Source organism: Cupressus sempervirens, chromosome 3 (genome assembly GCF_028749045.1).
Source record: "Cupressus sempervirens isolate cs-2001-9-10 chromosome 3, ASM2874904v1, whole genome shotgun sequence".
In the NCBI taxonomy this organism is placed as follows: domain Eukaryota; kingdom Viridiplantae; phylum Streptophyta; class Pinopsida; order Cupressales; family Cupressaceae; genus Cupressus; species Cupressus sempervirens.
Window position 1 is genome coordinate 679,354,838 of NC_143120.1, and position 21,166 is coordinate 679,376,003.

Sequence of the window (21,166 nt, forward strand, 5' to 3'; positions counted from 1 at the left end):
CATTAACAACACATGAAATGTAATAAACTAAGAAATTATTACTGATATATTTGTAATCCAAGTTATGAAACAATATCATATAGCTGAAATAAAATACCTTTCAAACTAATAAATGCATGAAATAGGCCTAAAAGAGTTTGGAAATTAGAACATAAAAGAAAACTACAGGTGGGCATTACATCCACCCCCCTAAAATTAGGCTTACTCTTGGAAGCCTTCTACAAGGACATAACTCAAAATTTAATGTGTAGGTCCTCTTGGACTCTTTCCCCTCTTAGGAGGATGAGATCTTTCTACAAACACTCTATAAGATCTTCCCACATCCCTAGCTATGAGCTCCAAAGTTGTAGGCCTCTGACTCAAGAAATAAGGTGCACACTCGAGATAATTGGTTGCTTTATGAAAATGTTGCCCAAAAGAGTAGAAATCTCCATTAAATCCCCCTTGAGCTCTAGGTGCATGAGATTGATGAGCACTACCAACACTAGCATCCTAATTGTGACCCTTAGAAGCTCAATCTGATCTATTGCGCATACTACATTGCTAATTGTAATTGTTCCCTGCTTGTGAACCACCAACATTACCATGGAAGAACTTTCTTCCCTACTGATCCTCATTACCCTTAGAGAACTTAGGAGGATTCTTAGAGCTTCTACCTCTATGAGACTAGTTTCCCTTGGGTGGTCCTAAATAAGATGATCCTCTAGCCTAAACACCAAGTAGACCAACTTGACCCAAAGTCACACTCACCTCGATGAAAGTATCTTGTAAAATTGCATCCTCAAGGGTTTTAGGTTGGAAAACCTTGACACCCCCAATGATTCCATTTTTAAGCCCTTTAATGAAATATTGGACCATCAACGGTGAGCCATCATTGATTCCTACATAAGGAATAAGCTCAAAGAACTTACACACATACTCCACCACAGTCATGGTACCCTATCTCAAGTCATGAAACTCATCTACCCTCTATTTGTCACTTCTCCAATAGAACTCACTTATGGAAGTGTTTGAGGAACAAATCCCATGTGATAGTCTACATATTTATCCCAGGTTTCTTCTCCTCTATATTCCACCAAATGGCTACAAAGACCTCTAAGTGGGTGATGGTGTATCTTTCTTTGGCATTGGAGTCAAAGTCTTGCATGGAAAATAACCTATCTAGTCAGATCAACCAGTTCTTAGCATCATATCTAGTACCTTCTTTGTTAAAAGGTTTGACTTTGACTCATAGTAGGTCCTTTATTTGGCTAGAATGGATTGCCACCTTCTTTTCTCTAGGCTCCCTCATATAAGACCTTTAGACCTATCTCTCTCTCCATGCTCTGAATAATGAACTCTATCCTACAAAGGTAAGCACTCTAGGATCTCTCTAACCAAGTCTCTAGTGATAGGTCCTTTTGACTCAATATGTTTCTCAACACTATTGTCCCCTTTTTCCTCTTCCTGAATAAAGTTCTTTGTATGAACCAAGAGAGGGCTACGATGACTACCTCTCCCACAACTTCTATGGCGTCTTGAGCTACAAACCCTACCAATGGATCTAGGGCCAAAAGGAATCTCTCCTACAACACCCAAAAACAAGAATGGCATCTCAGAATCCATCATAAAATATGATGTCATAACTCGATGACATAAACAAAGAATTTAGAAAGTGATATAAGTTTTCTAGTTCCATGTTCAGAAGTTGTATCATTTTCAGAGTTTTTTGTTCAACTACTTGGTTTCAAGTTTCAAGTTTACTTATTTCTCAAGTTTCAAGTTTCAAATAGTTTCAAGTTTACTTATTTCTCAAGTTTTTTGTTCAAGTATTTGGTTTCAAGTTTCAAGTTTACTTATTTACGAACACCATAATTTGATCAAAATTTTACTAGTTTAAAATTTCTTTTGCTAACATCAAAATATTTGAATGTAGATTGATGACATGAATTAATTCAAGAAAAATCGTAAAAGAAAAAAGTTATTAAGGTTTTAGTGAATATCACTATTTTACATTTAGGTACCACCTTCGATTGAAAAATAATACAAAAATAGTAAATAAAATCATAAAACTATAAAATTTATATTTCTAAAATCAAGGCAATGGGAGCTCTAATTGGTTTTTGTTTCATAAAAGAAATTGATCGGGAAGATCCACTAAAAATTATGGCAAGGCATGAATTTGTCAGTTTAATGCCTTAGCCCAATTTTGAGAGGCCAAGGCATAGGTTTGTTCTCATCAAGCCTATCCTAAAACAAAATTTGAGGTAGGAAAAAAAATCCTGCCTCATGTTGTAAGAAACGGGTACCTATTATTTGAAATTCAAAAAATGGGTACCCGTTTTGAAAAATTAAAAGCAACATTTAAAATCCCCCAAAAATAAAAAATTTGAATGCACAACCATAGATCAAATCACTAAAATCATACGCTAAGGTCAACGAAAGATATCCACCTCAAGTCAAGAACCACATGTCAAAAGTACATCACCCATGGATCACCAGCCACCATCAATGAAAGTAAATAACCACATTAAATACATCCAACAATAAGCACAACAACAATAACTACACCACCGCAGGAAAATACAAAATCTACAGAGGAGACTCAGACTACATACTAGGGAGTGTCATCACATGGTCAAACTACTTGAGTTACCATAGAATGATCACTCAATATACCTCAAATGCTCAAGAATTTATTTTCCCTAGACTGGTTACTCTAAACCCTGAACCCTCAGTGTGACACATGTGGAGCCAAAAAACCCTCTCAAGAAGATGAGGCAAATTAGTCATACTATCATCCCATTCCCATCCTTAGTCTATATAATTTTTCAAGCCATGGGCGAGGCAATATATCTAACTTATCTTTTTAGTTGTTTCCCAAAATATTAATTACTAGATTATCACTTATTACATAACTTACAATAGGTTACCCTGGCACTGACCACCTCGGGTCTTAGACCCCTACTTCAAGCCACTCCCAAAGACATGTACCTAGACAACATCTCCTAAGTACACAACACATAGTTGTGTTCTATACCATTCTATACCACAACACCCATAATGATCAAACTCAAATACTTAACAAGCAACCCAAAAACAATTGGTTCTCCCAAAATAAGTAAACGTAAATGCAGTTTCAAATTTAAAAGATGAGATCATCATAATATCTAGAATAGATATACATCATAAAATAAAACACAAAGACAACCTCTGGTGTACGTCCTAGTTGGTCAGATATCAACTCCTAGGAAAAGAACCATCATAAAAGATCAACATTAGACTACAAGTAATACTAGAAGAAAATATAGATAATCAAGTCACAAAGATAAAATCATTTGTTATGAGGAGTCTAGTTTGGCCAATAGAGCATCTTTTAGTCATCAAGTTGTACTTGATTCCAAGTTTAAATAATGCACTATAACTAACTATTTGAATATATTCCAAGTCCTCTACATTAGACAACTTAAATATCATAAGCCAATAAAGTTGTCATAATTAAACTGATGATTCTAAAAGTCAAATTTCAATAGAATAATGAGATTTAGTCATAATAACTCTAAGCATAAAGTATAACCCCTTTTGAAATCATAATTAAGTTTATTACTAACCCACTTCAATATATATATATAATTTATTTATTTATTTATTTTTATTTTTTTGAGCTATATTTAAAATCTAATAAGTAAATTTAAAAACTAGTTTTAATAAAACTATATTAAAATTTTAGTATTTAAAGTAGAATATGTAAATTAATTTAAAATACTTTAAAAATATTAAAGCATAATATATATTAAAAAATAACATACATATACATATAAAAGAACCCCGCGATCACAGCCTGAAGGGCTCACATGGCCTCCTTAAAGAAGGGGCTACTGAGGTAGTTACATAGGCTGCCAAGGTAGCTTCATATGTTGTCTTGTAGCAACATTCAAGCCAAAGGGAAGGGGGGGGGGGGGGGGGGGGGGGGGGGGGTTAAAAACCCTCCCTCATTTAATTTTATTGTTTATTTTTAAAATAATATATTTTTTAAAATAAAAATTTAATATATCAGGTTTGTGCATAGAGGACAAGTTTTCCAACAGACCCCTTTTAAAAAAAAAATACTAATGAGTAGATTTTCAAAAGAACAATTTGTAAAATAGATCTAAATTTTATCCAATCAAACCATAGCCAAATAAATTCATTTTCTCCCTAAATTTTCTTTTGTAAAACAATGAGAAACTAATTTTCTTTTAATCAGATCTAGAGAAATGATCAAAATGACAAACAAAATTCCAAACATCCAATCAAGCATGAAGCATACAAATATTTTCCAAATTGAGAATGCATTTCTGGGATTTCAAACCCTACCCCACACTCATGCTAAAATGTAATAGCCAAATGAAATTCCTACTGCAAGAAAATTCCTTCAAGCCATGAAATTTCTCTTCCTTTCCAAACCTCGGAGTTGATCTCCAGAACTTATGCGTGCAATAATGACTCAAAAATCCTCTAATATAGAAATCTAATTCCCTTTTAGGGTTTATGTCCCCATAACCCTAATATTGTAATTATTTTATGTAATTGTTCCTTTCATGCATACTTATTCACTTTTTAAATAGAATATTCTTTTATTATTGGTTATTTATTTATTTCTCAACTTTATTACTTAAAGTAAAATCATAAAAACATATTTATTTATTATTTAATTAATAAAGATAATTTAAGCGCATTACTTAAATGCCACTAGATTATTTTAAAATCTTTATCAATTAAATAATAATGCTACATAATATTTAACATTTAATTTCTAAAATCTTTTAATGTAGTTTTCTAAATTAGGACTTTTAAATTATATCTTTTCATTTAGCTAAAAATTCATATTATTCCAACGAATGCAAAATTGTCCTATTTTAACATTTTTCTATTTTATTCAATTAAATAACACTTGATAAATCAATATCAATGATTGGTCCATGAACCAAAATTAACTAGTCTATTAGGCAAATCACCAAGTCAAACCTCAAGAAATACATAAGGAAAAACAACCAAAGCAAGAATCAAACCACATATGCACAAAAGACTCACAAGTTTTAAAAAGGGTAGACAGTCAAAATTATAAGTCCTCCTTCCAGGACAAGTATTTAGGCTATGGATGGGATTAGACCTGATCATTACCTTTCCATTCTCACCTTTTGAGAATTGTAATAGGGCACGCTCATCCTCACAATTCAAGGAAATCGATGCTCGGTATTTGCATCCTGCATAAAAGATAAGCATGTACATGTACATGTATATAAATATATTTAAAATAAATAGCCAATGGCAAGAAGTGGTACATCATGTAGATCTCGACTAGTAGGTGACTATGATTCCCTCCCTTAACCACATCAAACATGTCAAACAAAAAGATAAAATAGACATGTGCATCATGCACATGCAAGTATGAGGTAAGTACCATAATCAATCATGAGTCAACTTATCAAATGCTCAAATATAATGATGGATCTCTATGAATACAAACATAATCATCATTAAAGACATCTCATTTAACATTTTTATGAAATCAACCACATTTGCTAACTAGGAATCATCAAAGTGTCATTAAAACATAATTAGCCATAATCATTAATAACATGTGAAATGTAATCGACAAAGCAATTATTACCGATATATTTGTAATCCAAGTTATGAAATAATATCATATAGCTTAAATAAAATACCTTTGAAACTAATAAATACATGAAATAGGTCTAAAAGAGTTTGGCAATTAGAACATAAAAGTAAACTACAGGTGGGCATTACACTCACTAGTAAATTTGGACCTATTTTTTGACATGTGGGTGGTCAAAATTTTAACACTTAACCATCAAGAGTCAACATCACTAGAATTGCATCAAAAGTTTGATGAACTCCATGGTTGTCAATTTATCAAAGAGTCACTCCATCGAAAACTATCCTCATCTATGTCACATGGGGGCATCAGACAACTAATTTGAAATGTTGATTTATTGGATGGGTTTGTTATACAATCAATGGAAAACCCTGTGAAACTATTGATGCCAGCTAGAGATGATTTGGTAGGTTTTTTATACCATCGATGTCAGTCTGCATCAAAATATCGAGGACATCTAGAGATGATTTGATGGGCTTGTCATACCATCAATGACAAGCTATGTTGAAATATCGACAACAGCCAAATTTTTTTTTAAAATAGTCTCACTATATATTAGGCTAATAACATCATTACTCAACATTTTTTATTATTGACTCTCTTTTTTGGTTTTTGATAGATTTTTGTTGTGCTAAAATTGTACTAGTGATATTATTGTACTATTAGTAGGTCAATAATCTATTCCATGAACCAGCACCCTCTTACTCTTTGAATAATAATAAAACATGACTTGACTCCTATCAAATATTAGTAAGTTTATTAATTTTTGAACTCTATTATTTTTTAATTTTAAAGTGATTGGAAGAGAGTTTTACTAAGTGACACACAAATTTGATGATCTCAAAACATTAATGATATGACTGTACTTTAGAATGTTAAAAAAATTAAAGAAAAAGTGACTAGTGTGATCAAGTATTCCTCTCATTGTGCTCATATAACTTTCATATCCTTTATATAATTAGTCAGTCAAGTTATACATCTACATATGCAATTTTATCACCTTGGAAAACTGTATTTGATCCTACAAGATGGGAACAACTAATTGTTCATTTTATTGTACCTAATCTAATGATAGTTCTATAGGAATTTATAATCAACCCAGTTAATCAACATCTAGAGCAATTTAACTAGGTTATGGCTCGGGCATGTGTTGTTCCCATTTATCATATGGTTGCAATGTTGGAGGCAACATCGTTTTGTGTAGGATATGGAGGAAGAGCAACAGTGTTAGAAAACATGAAAATTTAATAATGTGAAGTCACCTTGAGGAACTTGTGTATGCTCTTGGTAAGCATGTCATTGAAAAATGTTCATGGTGACCTTTTTTGCTTATACACATTTTTGCATGGAGCCTTTACACACCTAGTGATCACAAATGTCTACTTAAGAATGTGTGTGAACCTGCAATGCACTTCTATGTGGTGAAATATGTAGAAAATCATATAATCCTTCATCATGCATGGTCTTTCACTTGGTGTGCTCATTCATTAAGTTAAGAACCCAAGTTTTTATTTCAAATCATGATTTTTCTATTTTGGGCTTAAGAACTTGTACAACAACCTAGAACATTCATCCTTTAACATTCATTAACAATAGCACATTAACACATAACATTCAATAACATGTGAAAAAAGGTATTTAAATATACCTCAACTAATTATGATTTAATGCTAGATCACCTACTTGATTAATTTGGAATTTTGTTCTCACCAAAAATCATAAAATGTAAGAACAATTGTGCCAAAAAGAGTGTAAAAAGATGATTATCATGCATCAATCATGTTTCTTAGCTCTTTTTGCATAGTCATTCTTACAATTTTTTGGCTTAATCTCCAATTGGTTAGTATGTGTTTTGAAAAATTATTCTTGGATTGTGAGTCAAGAAAAATAGAAATATCAAACTTGAAAAAGATGTGCATAAATGTAATTAATTTTTAAACTTCAATTTTATAAACTTACAAAGAGAACCATAGAATTATAAGAAACTATTGTGGTTTGTACTATTTGAAATTTATAGTTACTAGTAGTAAAGTTATATACCTTTGATTTAAAGAGAACGGATAATGTAAATGAAGTATTATAGAAGGTGCAAGCTAAACTTCCCCTTCCCCCCCCCCCCCACCATGTGGATGGCACTATTAAGTAAAGAATAGCTGCATCCATCCATAAATACATACATTCATACATTCATGATTAAGTGCTACCTAACTATGCTCAAGGCTAGCTAACCATGTCAAAGGTGTTTGCACACTAGAGGCATACTCCACCTATCAGGTTGCCTAAGTACCTGTATCCACAGGATCAAGACCCTTGAACTACTCACTCTAATGAATATGTTGTTTCGATTTCTAATTATTTTGATGTAGTTGTATTCCTATAACCACTGGTGAGCTTTACTCACCTAATACAACACTTGACCATCATACACCCACTTGAGTGAATCAAACATTTTTCTATAATTACAATAATTTAAGATTAACATATCTACATCCTAACTCGCTTCTTATATATGTATACTAAAAAGCTTTTTATAATAATCGATGGGTCTAAATAGACTAGTCAAGTTAATGCTAGTTGAACAACTCATTGTTTGTTTTATTGTACCCAATTTGATGATAGATCTATAGGAATTTGTCATTAACCTAGCTAATCAAAGACTAGATCAATTGAACTAGGTTATGGCTTGTCACTTAGCATGGGTTGAGTGAGTTTTATTACTTTATTATTTAGATTCTGCAATATGTATGCAACTAGAACAATTTTTAGATTGTGCTAATATGTAATAAGAACCTTTAAAAAGATCTCTCTCTATATATAAAGACTACAAGTCATTCAATTTTTCATGTATTACATATGTATTTTCTTTGCTATTTCTTAAGTTATAAGAATGTTTCAAGGTTGGGAACCACTTCAACATCCTTTGCATGGTTCAGAGGTAATGCCATTATGGTAGTGAGAATAAATTTAGTAAAAAGTTGAGTGTAAAGAGTTACTACCCTAAACATTCAAGAAACATTCAATAACATGTGAAATATGGTATCTAAACACACCTCAACCTATTATGATTTAATTTTGGATCACCTACTTTCTTGGTTTACAATTTTGTTCTCACCAAAAATCATAAAATGTAAGAACAAATGTGCCAAGAAGAGCATAAAAAGATGATTATCGTGCACCAATCATGTTTTTTAGCTCTTTTGGCACAATCATTCTTACAATTTTGTGGTTCAACCTCCAACTGGTCTTGATACGTGTTTTGAAAACTTATTCTTGGACTGTGAGTCAAGAAAAAGAGAAATATCAAACTTGAAAAAAATATACATAAATACAATTCAATTTTATAAATTTACAAAGAGAACTATAGAATTATAAGAAACTATTATGGTTCATACTATTTGAAAATTAGAGGTACAAGTGATAAAGTTGTATACTGTTGATTCATAGAGAGCGAATAATGGAAATGGAGTATTGCAAAAGGTGCAAACTCAATACCCTCCTCCCATCCCCCCACCCTCCACCCCCCACCCATGTGGATTGCACTATTAAGTATATAAAAGTTACATACATACATGCATACATACATGGTTAAGTGCTACCTAACTATGTCCAATGCTACCTAACTATGTCCAAGGCATCTGCACACTGGAGGCATACTCTACCTACCAAGCTACCTACATTCATGTATCCACAAGATCAAGACCCTTGAACTACTCACTCTAATGAATATGTAGTTTTGGTTTCTAATTTTTTTGATGTAGTTATATTCCTATAACCACTAGTGAGCTTTACTCACCTAATAAAATTATTTGCTATTATAAACCCACTTAGGAAAATCAGGTATTTTTCTATAATTGTAATAGTGTAATTCCCTAGTGCAATATTTATGTTTTAGCTTACAGTTAATGTAAGATTAACCTATATATGTAAGATTAACCTATATATGTCCTAACTCACTCCTTAAATATTTATGTTTAAAAGCTTGTGATAATAATCAATGGGTCTAAATAGACCAGTCAAGTTAATGCTAGTTGGAAACAACTCATTAATTGTTTTATTGTACCTAATCTAATGACAATTCTACAAGAATTTATAGTCAACCCAGCTAATCAACAACTAGGCCAATTGAACTAGTTTATGGCTTGTCACTTAGCACAGGTTGAGTGAGTTTATTTTTTTATTTTTTTGGGTTCTAGAATATGCTTGCATCTCGAACAATTTTTCTATTATGCTAATATGTAATAAGAACCTTAAAAAAGATCTCTCTGTATATATAAAGGCTACAAGTTGTACAATTTTTCATGTATTGCATCTACATTTGTTTTGCCATTTCTTACGTTATAAGAGTGTTTCAAGGTTTAGAACCACTTCAACATCCTTTTCATGGTTTAGAGGTAATGTCATTGTTGCAATGTGAATAAATTCAATGAAAAGAGTTGAGTATAAGTAGTTACTACCTTGAACCTATGCTACAAATTCCTGGGAGCCAAGGGACCCTAAACCTATGTTACATTTTCTAGAGACATGAGAGAAGCTACTACTAGCTTCAGTACTTCATAACATTTTTGATCATATAGTAATCAAAGTGGAGGAAATCATTAATAAACCAAACATATAATGAAAAGGAAACTTGAATCCTAAAATGTTGAAATGAAAGCTATTGAGGATCAAACACGTATGCCAGACTTAGAACACAATGTGAAGTTGGTTTTAGATATTAAAAAAAAAATTAAAAGAAAACACAACATATATCATTCCCAATTTTGTGCTCACAACCCAAATACTCTTCCATGGCCTGAGTTAAAACCCTCATTACTGCATCCAAAATTAAGGAATAAAATATGATTATGTCTCCAAGAGAGAATTGAAATACAATTTTTTTTGAATTCCTCTTAGTACATATTTAGAATGAACATAGATATTGGAAACAATGAAGAAATATATAATCCTCTTATACATAATCAAAATTATATCAGAGATGAACTTAAGAAATTGAGCAATATAAGAGGTGCCAAGCCAAATATTCTAGCCATCTTGGGTGATTTGGAAAGAGGCTTCTACAAGGGAATGAGCCTCGTGAGTTAACATATAATGTCTTAAAATAGTTAAGTTCTACTTGACTATATTCAAGATGTCTACACACTAGAGGCATTGAATACCCTAGTGCAACCATTGTGTTGTAGTTTACAGTTAATGCAATGTTAACCTATATACATGCTAACTCACTCCTTATATAGTTATGTTTAAAAGCTTGTGACAATACTCATGGCCATGCTACCTGTTGAGTGAGTTTTATTGTTTTTCTATTATGCCAAGATCTCTCTATTTATATACATACATACATACATACATATATAGCGATCACAAGGGCACAAAAAAAAAAACTAGATCTCCACCGATCTCCACAATTCACAAGATCTCTCTCTATTTACATACATACATACATACATATATATATACATATATACATACATACATACATACATACATACATACATACATACATATATACATACATACATATATATACACATACATATATACATACATACATACATATGTACATACATTTGCATATATAATTTTATCACCTTGGAAGGCATTTGATTAAAAATATGGAAAAGTTGCAAAAATTGACAAAAAGTTGTCATGCAACAAATATTGTTGCCTTTTTTTGCAAATTTGGAAAGTCAACGATAAAAGTTTTTCTTTGATTGAACAAGTAGATTGAATATGTAAGGTCAAGAGATATATTCTATTAATGAATGTTCTTCAACCTAAGAAAGGGTTGGAGTTGATATGTATGGATTTGAATCAAGAAGAAAGAAATTTTGGTGGGAAAATTTGTGCAGACAACAAGTACAATTTTAAGATCTCCTTGCATTTTTATAGCAGGTACATACTTATATTATGAAAAGTTGTATTTTTGCCTCACAAAAAAGATGTTAATTAGTTTGAGGCATGTAGGTTAAGCTTGAAGTACTTATGCTTTATTTTGTGTCTATTGGTTACCCTAATTTGTGCTTAAGGTTTTAATTGAAATGAAGTCTCCTTCCTATTCCCCACAGTGCAAAACCCTAATTTTTGTTGTGTAGAAGGGGTATAGGATGGAGATGAATGTTTTACTTTTTATTTTTAGAACACCCACCTGCTTGGAGTAACTAGTTTGAGGGCAAGTAAGTAGAGATAGTGCGAGAGATGACGCCACCTAAGATGGTTTTAGATGCCAGCTTGCGAAGTCTTATAGTTCCCTATAGTAAAAATTCTTATGAACGGATGAATTTCAAAAACCATTAGTTACAATTAGATTCCTTATATAACAATAAAAAATAAAAACATGTAAAATGGGAACCCTTACAATGTTATATATGCAATATATGGCTCAAGAAAAAAACAACTCCATTATGCACACAAAAATTGCACTAGAAAATTGAGGCGGCTAGAGATCTACACTATGGTGACCAATATGAGGAGATAGCATTAATCACGTGTGTAGGGAAACAACTAAGACTAGTCTGGGGCTTCAACCGACCTATATAAAAAATATCACCTACCCATAAAATCTCAAACTAATTATATCAAGATAGCACAATAATTACACCTACCAATGAAATATGTTAATTAAAATGCCAATTGTAGGGATCTAATGTTGCAAATGTAAAATTTAAGACCTATAAAAATCCATTTAGTTTTATACATTTTTATAAGTTAACTCTCCAAATCGTCACAAATAGGTGCAAATGTATTATCTAGCTTATTGTATCTTTCCTTGACCTCTTGTAAGTGTTGTCTTGCTTGGGCAATATTCAGTTTGACCTTCTCAGCTTTTTGTGACCATCCATACACATATCTTGTGTCCTTTTAACATCTTCAATAGTGTGATGAAAAAAATAATGACCTTTATGCCTTGAGTCCACAATATATATCTCATGTGCACCACTATCAACTTGAGTACGAACATAGGAAGACTCAACCATGTTATTGAATCCATGTGAAATGGATGCTACCTCATGATCAAAATTGTTTTTACAAAAATCAGAATAAATGTCATACCTTGGTTACATGTTTCAAACATCTGTAATGGGCTAGGGCATGATTGTAATTTGATCCATTTTGTGATCAACATAGACTCTCAATGGTATACTATGTGCCTCCTCTTGATCCAAGGTTTTTCTTCTTTTTTATGGGTACCACATGATGATTGATTTTTACATTGATTTTGATGAGTTGTAGTTCACACTTTGTAAACAAGTGACCCTTTTCCTTTCCTTATTCTTGCACAATTAATTCTTCACTTCTCCCAATGATTCATTACTATATTTATATTTTTGTTTACTTTTTACATTTGATTTGATACCCAACAAATTGTGTGAATGAAAGAATGTCTTGTATCTTGTGAGGAAGGGAATGATACTTATCATAACTAGCCACAATTTATTTATTTTCTAGTAAGCCTATGAGGATTATCTATTTATGCAGATGGAGATGAAGCATTAGTGTGACTAATTTTCCTTTATTATCCTACTTTCTACTATCCTATGTTTATTAGAAGATATAACTTTATAAACCATTTTTATTTTTTGGCTCATAGCATCAAACTGTCCTCCTTCGATACTATTTTGTGGTTAAATTTGTTTATTTAGTGCATACTATGATTAATTTTGTTTACATGGCTAGAATCTTTATAAATATTTGTATAGCCATGACCAAGTCCTATGGAACATGGGACAAAACCATTAGTGAACCACCATACCATATCCCTACGCATGCAACAAAACCCACATAAGGATTGAAAACTTAGCTAGAAGATCTTCACATCACAATTAAGAAAGGTTTCACAAAGTTGGAGGTGCAAGGAGGATTCAATATTATTATTCAAGCACTGACAAAAGAGGCAACTGGTTGACTCAATTGATCCTAGATGAAGCATCAAGGTCTTTTGCATAACTTCTAAGATACCTCCTTTGCCTCATGGTCTCATGCAACTGCTTGCCATTTATTTTTCAATCATAAAGTATAACATCAAATATTCTCCTAAAAAGGGGAACAACAACAACTTAGGAATTAGAATTCATATTGTGGGTGAATAGGGGCATGTTAGAAATATGTAGCCACTGTTTAATTATTCCATCCTTTTATAACATTTCCCTCTAAATTCTACTTCCATAAATATAGGTGATTCGACATATTTACCTAAAAAAAAAGTGTGTACAGATAAACAAAGAGCCATAAATATCATGGGACCATTTTCACAAAGAAAAGACTCGTAGAGAATTTAAGCAACATCTACTAAAAAATTATTTTCTTGCTAGCTAGGGCATTCACTTAGGTTGCCCATAATTCCCTTGAATTAGAAAGAACCTAGATTATTCCAAGGTTCAAAAGGGGATATTAACAAATACAAAGTTAATTAAGGTAGTGGTCAACCCCATAATGGTCCCTAAATATCACCCTAATTCAAGTCTCGAATGTTGAATCTTGTCCGTGAAGTTCCAAACATTCATGCAGAGGGCTCCACAAAAACTATTAAATAGCAATGAGCTATGAGAGAAATTTAATAAGCAGTGAATCCAAAAAAATTGGAGAAAGTGAATCTATTGAGTCATGCTCAAAGATATTAGAAATGTTAAATTTTGTTAAATATTGTAGGGTTGAGAGACATTCTTCATAGTGCTAGTTATTTATTCAGTATGGGTTTCACCATTTGAATTTTCTTTTATCAATGTGCCAAGTCGAACCCTATAATGTCATTTATGCAAGATATGGCTCCAAAAAAAAAAAAAAAAAGTTCCATTATGCAAGATCAAAGCACTGAAAACCGTTACGTTGACCAGCTCTTTGTCATGCCTTTAAAGCCTCCTACCCACACTTTTCTGCATAAATAAATGAAGTTTCACTTTTCATTTTTTTGTTTATATCCCCAACAATGTCAAAATTTTGACGATAAACTTAACTAACGTTGAAATTTTGTCATTATTAGGATCATTTTTTTGAATGAATTTGACAAGTGAAATTGGCCTGTTGCTGAAGATTTAGGTTCAAAATGCAATCCAAATATACTAGTGACACAAAATATTTAAAAAGATAGATATGAAAGTATTTATCAATGCTTCTGCAAAGGCAATATATTAATAGATAAATGACCACTAACAAGGGAAACTAATGCCACTAGCAATAACATTGTGCCAATCACATAGATATAAGTAGCCCACTAATGAGGCATCTCATTGCAAGTTAATGTGGGTACCCTTGACAACCTATATGGCTTACGATCTAAGAAATGAAGTATGCATAACACTATCCACTTAGTATAGTTAGTAATATATATGATGAGAGATAAATATAACTCAATAAACATATGACTCAAGCATGAGATCATCTCAAGATCTTGATTTGCCAATATGTTTATCAGAAATAGTAACAACATATTGCCTTCAAGATGGGTCAAATCAACTAAAAGTGGAGGGAAACTCCATGAACAACATCTTCTTCATGAGGATCAAATGGAGGGAAAATCTATATAAATATCACCCTTTCATAGAAGAAAAAATAGATAAAAATGGAGGGGAAATCCTTATAAATATCATCTTTTAGGTGTAACAGATAAAACCAAAATGGAGGGATAACACTATAGAAAGTAAGTACACACCATGATAGGATGGAGGGATACTCCATGGGCCAAATAGGGCAACTATGAATCAGTTGTATTGAGGGGTCCTTCCATATATGAGTCAGGTATAACTGAGGGGTCATTTATAGTTAACCTTGAAAAAAATTGGCTCCCTATGAAAATTATAAAAGAACATCCATTAAACTTCATATAAATCAAGGGTATTAAAATCATAAAGTTCCAACATGGGCATAAAAAGATTTTATAAAAGCATTAAATTGCAACTATGTGCAAATCAATAGATCATAAATAAATTGAAGACAAATGTATAAGATAGCTCATGACCGGACATAATTTAAGGTAAATAGAGTTATATTCAGAAAAGTAATGAGCAATATATTTAAGTGTATGGATATCAAGTATAAAACTCTATTTAGGGTGAACAAGGGTACTTAAATGATTTATGAAATAAAGTTTTGAACATATTTATTTGACACAAGATTGAACCTAAGATGTCTATAAATGTCATTATTGTGACCAAACATTTAAGTGCCTTATCTAACAATAATAGTAATGGGGAAAAAAATTCTAATTTAAATATTAAAAAATAACAAAGATACTCAAATTCACAAAGGTTCTTAAAATAGTAATGAGAATATATTTACATCAATTTCTATCTAAAATTAACTATGAAATTAAAGAGGAATGATTTTAATACTATTAGGTACCAAAAATAAATTAAAATATGGGCTCTCAATCAAATAAGTTTGGAAACATATATTATTAAATTTTATTGAGATTGAAATCCACTATTAAAAAGTGAAATGATAAATTGTAGAAAATATTTCAAATTATATTTTAATAAGAGAAGTTAAGATATGTTAAAAAATGGCTTGATTAAAAAAATCAAAATAGTTTAAGAAAGTTGAAAAATAAATAATTCTTTGCCTCATAACTATTTAAAAAGTAAACAAAATTTTATAAAACAAAATTAAACTTTCAAATTACTACTTTAAAAAAAAAAAAGCCTCAATTAAACATAAACCAATTTTATTTATTTTTTGATCAATAAATGACTGAAGCCTTTGTATAAATTTTTAATAATAAATGAAAATTTACATATGTTCTCTATTCAAACAGGCACTAGTAGGAAAGAACAGAGAAAGAAAACCTCCAATATAGCCTGAGACAAAAGTCCTATATTATACAAATTTAAAAGGAGCATTCCCCAGTGTGTTTGATTATTGGATTATTCTCATGCTTATACATAGTATAGAAGTCAGAGATTACAAAGAAAATTGCATAGAGAAGGAAAGATGAATACTGGCATGGTACAATACATGTGCCCTATAGATCCAATTAGGGAGATACTCTACTCTGTGTCTGCAAAACAATGAAAACCACTTTCTACCAGCAGGGGGTTAGTAGTCAAAGAATGTGAAGAGGAATAGAGAGAGGGATAAGTTTCAACAATTATCTATAAAACTATTATTAAAAAATCTTATAATAAGGCTCCTAGTTAATTCAATCCCCCTTCTTTGACCTTCAAATCTATCACTTCACATATTTAAAAGTGAATTTCCTACCAGATGTTAGTCAACATTATTTAAAAAAATTACTCAATCTATGTATAGATGAAGAAATGAATCAAAATAAAGTGAATAATGGGATTTGTACTTTTCACTCTCTTCAAAGTGCTTGTTTGTTTTGAGGTTGTGACAAAAGTGCAAAGTCGAAGCTTAACTGAAGCCATCAAGATCAAAAAGTTTATAGGATTAAAAGTCTAACAAATTATAATTTATGTTTCTATTGAATAGTAGAATGATTATGTAAGAAGAAAACAAACTAACTAAGAACCAATCTAGACTGATCATCGATAACCAAATTGGCATCCGCTTTACCCTTAGCACACAAGTCAAAACTCAAACCCAATGCACACTAATACAAGAATATAACCATATCCCCCCTGGCATATATCTCTCTACACTCAATATATCCCTACCCATAGAATAGTAGGAACCCATGGGTACCACACTATTATAGAGCCGAAATGAGGTTGTTAGCTGAGAAACTAGTTAAATATCATGTTGATAATATCAAACCAATTTGAATTAATCCTATAGGTATTACTATAACATATATTATAATTTTATGTATTAATGTCTTAAAACTGATCATATACTACAATTTACAATACCTGGCACATACCCTAGTTCATTTAGCAAGGTTTCTTCCACACCTTTAGTAGGCATATATCAAAAGAAAATTATAAGATTAATCACATTTACATGATTCTGAGCATCCCTCTTATTTTCCTATTTCTTATTAACTTCTCTCTATATTTATTAGTGTCAATTTATAACTATTATTCCAAACTTAAACTATTTGAGAGAAACATTAGAGCATAGATCCCTATCAGAACATTCATTATCTAGTATGCAATCAATGATTCAAATTTTATTTTCAGTAATTTTAAAAGGGTACTAATTAATCACTCTAAACATAGACAATTACTTTTAGATTTAGACCTATGTAATTGATTCATGGGCTATTGTAAAGGGAAGTAGCTAATAGGGTTGAAAATTAGATGCGGCTAGAAGGGAGAAGAAGAATCTTGATTTTACTTTGACAAACACCTCTACCTACAACAGTATTAGTTTAAGAGTTTAGCTAGGAGCTAAAAACATACAACACGAGTGAGAAACAAGATAATAACATAGGAGTTAATATATTTGTATAATATCCTTAAAGCTAATATCACAAAATTGGCTCAAAGAGTGAAGAGAACCCAGGTGTAGTTGGCCACAAAGAAGGAAAATAGGAAGAAGTAGACAACAAAAGGTCGAACTAGCTAGAGTAAGGAGCTAAAAGAGGACAGAAGGAATGAAAAGAAAGGCTGGAATACTAAGACCAATATTAATTATATTGATAATATGTATCACAAAGATTTATTATAAATTAATATGTTCTCACCATCTACTCCCTTATTTTCTAATTGGTCTGCTATAAAGTTACCTTCCTAGTAAATATTTTGAATCTATATTTCTTCAAATTGGTCTGGAAGTTGTAGGACTTCTTCCAATTTAGAGTTTAAAACCTAGTTTGGGGTCTCTCTCTTTCTAAGGGCATTTAAAACAATTTGTGAATCTCCTTCAATAATAAATTTGGCCCTTTTATAAATTCAATTTTTTGAGTCATTATTAACGATGCATCCTATTCCTATTATCCCAGGGTTGCCTCTCGAAGCTACATCAAAATTTAATATTGTCCAACTATTTGAGGGGATTTCCATCTACACTTAGACCTTGCTTCTTGATTTATTTATTTTTTAATACATAAGTTGGGAATTAATTTTAAAAAATCAACTCTTTGTAACTAGAACATCCCAATCTGAGAAGGATCCTTCTTCTTTTGGGGTTTTTGTTAGGTGGGAATTCATGGTTTCAACTATACTAACTTCAATTTTATTAGTAACCTCAAATTTAGTGAAGTCTTGATCATGAAATATTCTTCTATTTCTTTCTTTCCATACTTCCCACAAAAGGGTAGATGGAGAAATATTCCAAAGTTTTCCATAGATACTACTATCTCTATCAGAGGGCCATCCATGAAGAAGATTATCAAGATTTTATGGTAGAGGAGCGATCTAGCCCAACATTTGTTAGAGCCATTCCCAGCATTTTTGTGTATATAATCAGTTATATAAGAGATGATCGATATCTTCACTATCTTGCTTAAATAAAATACATCTTGATGGACCCTCAATGCCAATCTTTCTGAGTCTATTTGCTATAAGAATCCTTTTTTGGATGTCAATCCAAAGAAAGAAACTTGCTTTTGGAAAGCAAGAGGAGTCCAAACAAAGTTTAAGGGGTAGATTAACTTCTTCCCATCTTTGTGATTGAGAAATTATTCTATATCCATTTTTTATGTTATATCTATCATCTTTTGATGTTGCCCATATAAGTTTATCTTTTTTCTCTATTTGCTTTATTTTCCTCTTATGGATGATGTTTTCATACACCTCTTTTACTATTGGTTCTAGGTCAATATTATCCAAAGTTTTCCATTCCCATCTTACCCAGCCTTGAATATCTCTCTTAATTTTATAATCATAGACCTTGTGCCCTCATAGTTTGACTAATAGGTCTTTTAGGATTACACGGATACCTAAGCTATCAATTGGAGGCTGGCCATCCCATAAATCCTCCCAGAAGAGGGCTTCTTCTCCATTACCAATATCCAGGTGAGATATTTATTAATCAAAGATCTACTTTTTGTAATAAAGTTCCAACTTCTAGATCCTCCTATAAAAACAACTTAATATTCTCCACACATAAAATAAAAAATCTGAAAAATCAATCCATGTTATAAACTCAAATATAAAGGATCATATTAATGTCGTAATAATTTTAAAAATAAACATTAGAATGATTAAAATTTTGATTACAAATCTCAATGAAGCAAATTCTAAAGCCCAAAAAGTAGTTTTTTTTTAAGAATAAAATTAAATTTTTACTTAACAAATAATAGGTTTAGAAGAGAAGAATGTAAGACTGTAAAAGGATTGAAAATAATAGAATAAATAAAATGATAAAAAAATTAAAAGAGGGAGAACTTCTACTAGAAGTGTAGAGATGGAAACTAGGCATTACAAGATTAGATAAGATAGGAATAAAGTTGGCATAGAAGATGCACCAATGACTGGTTCGTCAAATTTCCCATGCGCCATTGGTGAGAAGTAACAAAGGATAATAGAAGACTAAAAAGTGTTAAAGAAAAAATAATAATCACTATTATTATTTCAAATTTGAAATTGAATAAAGTAAGATTTTTGTTTATCATTAATGTAGATTGAAAATTTGTTATGATAGAGTAGAGGCCATTAAAGGTAGAGATCATCCAAGCACTAGGAAACAAGGTTTCTAGAGAAGGAAATACAAATGAGTTCATACAAATTAGAAAAGTTTACAAGGTTGAACCAATAGGAAACACATAGATGAAATTATGACAAGAGGTTGAACAAGTGGCTAAAAAAAATGTAGCAAAATATAAACCTACAATTATGTTCTAGCCATAGACCATATATGATAGATAAAGTTGTTTGTAGATATTTATATCACTAAAAAATTACAAATGGCATAACATTCAATAAAATTGGTCTAGAAACTAGGATTCTACAACCAAGTTATTAGGTATGGTTTATACTCACTGTCTTACAACCTAGAGAAACAACATAAAACACAACAAAAAAATCTATGTAAGAGTGTCCAAAAAAAAAAAAAAAAGCATATCCTAGAAAACTAGCAATATTCATTCAAGCATGCCATCAAAGAAAAATTAGATTGCAAGAAAAGAAAATTCCAAAAAAATACTTGAAATATTCAATAACAAAGTCGTGAACTAAAAAAAAAAAAAAAAAAAAATCCCTGCATGTAGTGATATCATCCTACTGCTAAAATAAATAAATATACATGTTTGGATAAGAACACATAATCTCAGACATAGGTTTTTGCCAAATTTCAAACTCAAGGCTCTAGAAATTTATGTTGGAATATAGGAGAAAGTCATTAGGTGGCATATAAAGAGAATAAATGTTTCAAGAATTTAAAAATAAAAATTTTAGAAAGGAAAATTTCCAAAACAAATGGAGAAGATTAAATGAAAAAGTCTATAAATACATAGATTAATGTTGGATATCAAAGCCAAAAGAAAGGCTACCTACTAAATATAGTAATACAAATGTAAATATGTGAATGAAGCTTCTACAAGAAGATTTTCTAAAATATAATTTTAGATCTTGTGAATAAATCTCAATAGACTAGTTCTTGTTAATAAATCTTAAGAGAATGAAATAAACTTCTTCAAAAAAAAAAGTTAAACAATATTTCTCTTTGTTTTCACAGCAAGGTTTCCAAAAA

The 21,166-nt window shown here is 31.2% G+C and overlaps 1 pseudogene; it reads left to right on the top strand.

Moving 5' to 3' along the window:
* Window positions 1-21,166, top strand: part of LOC149568550 (endoglucanase 25-like) — a 136,049-nt pseudogene that overhangs the window by 76,193 nt on the left and 38,690 nt on the right.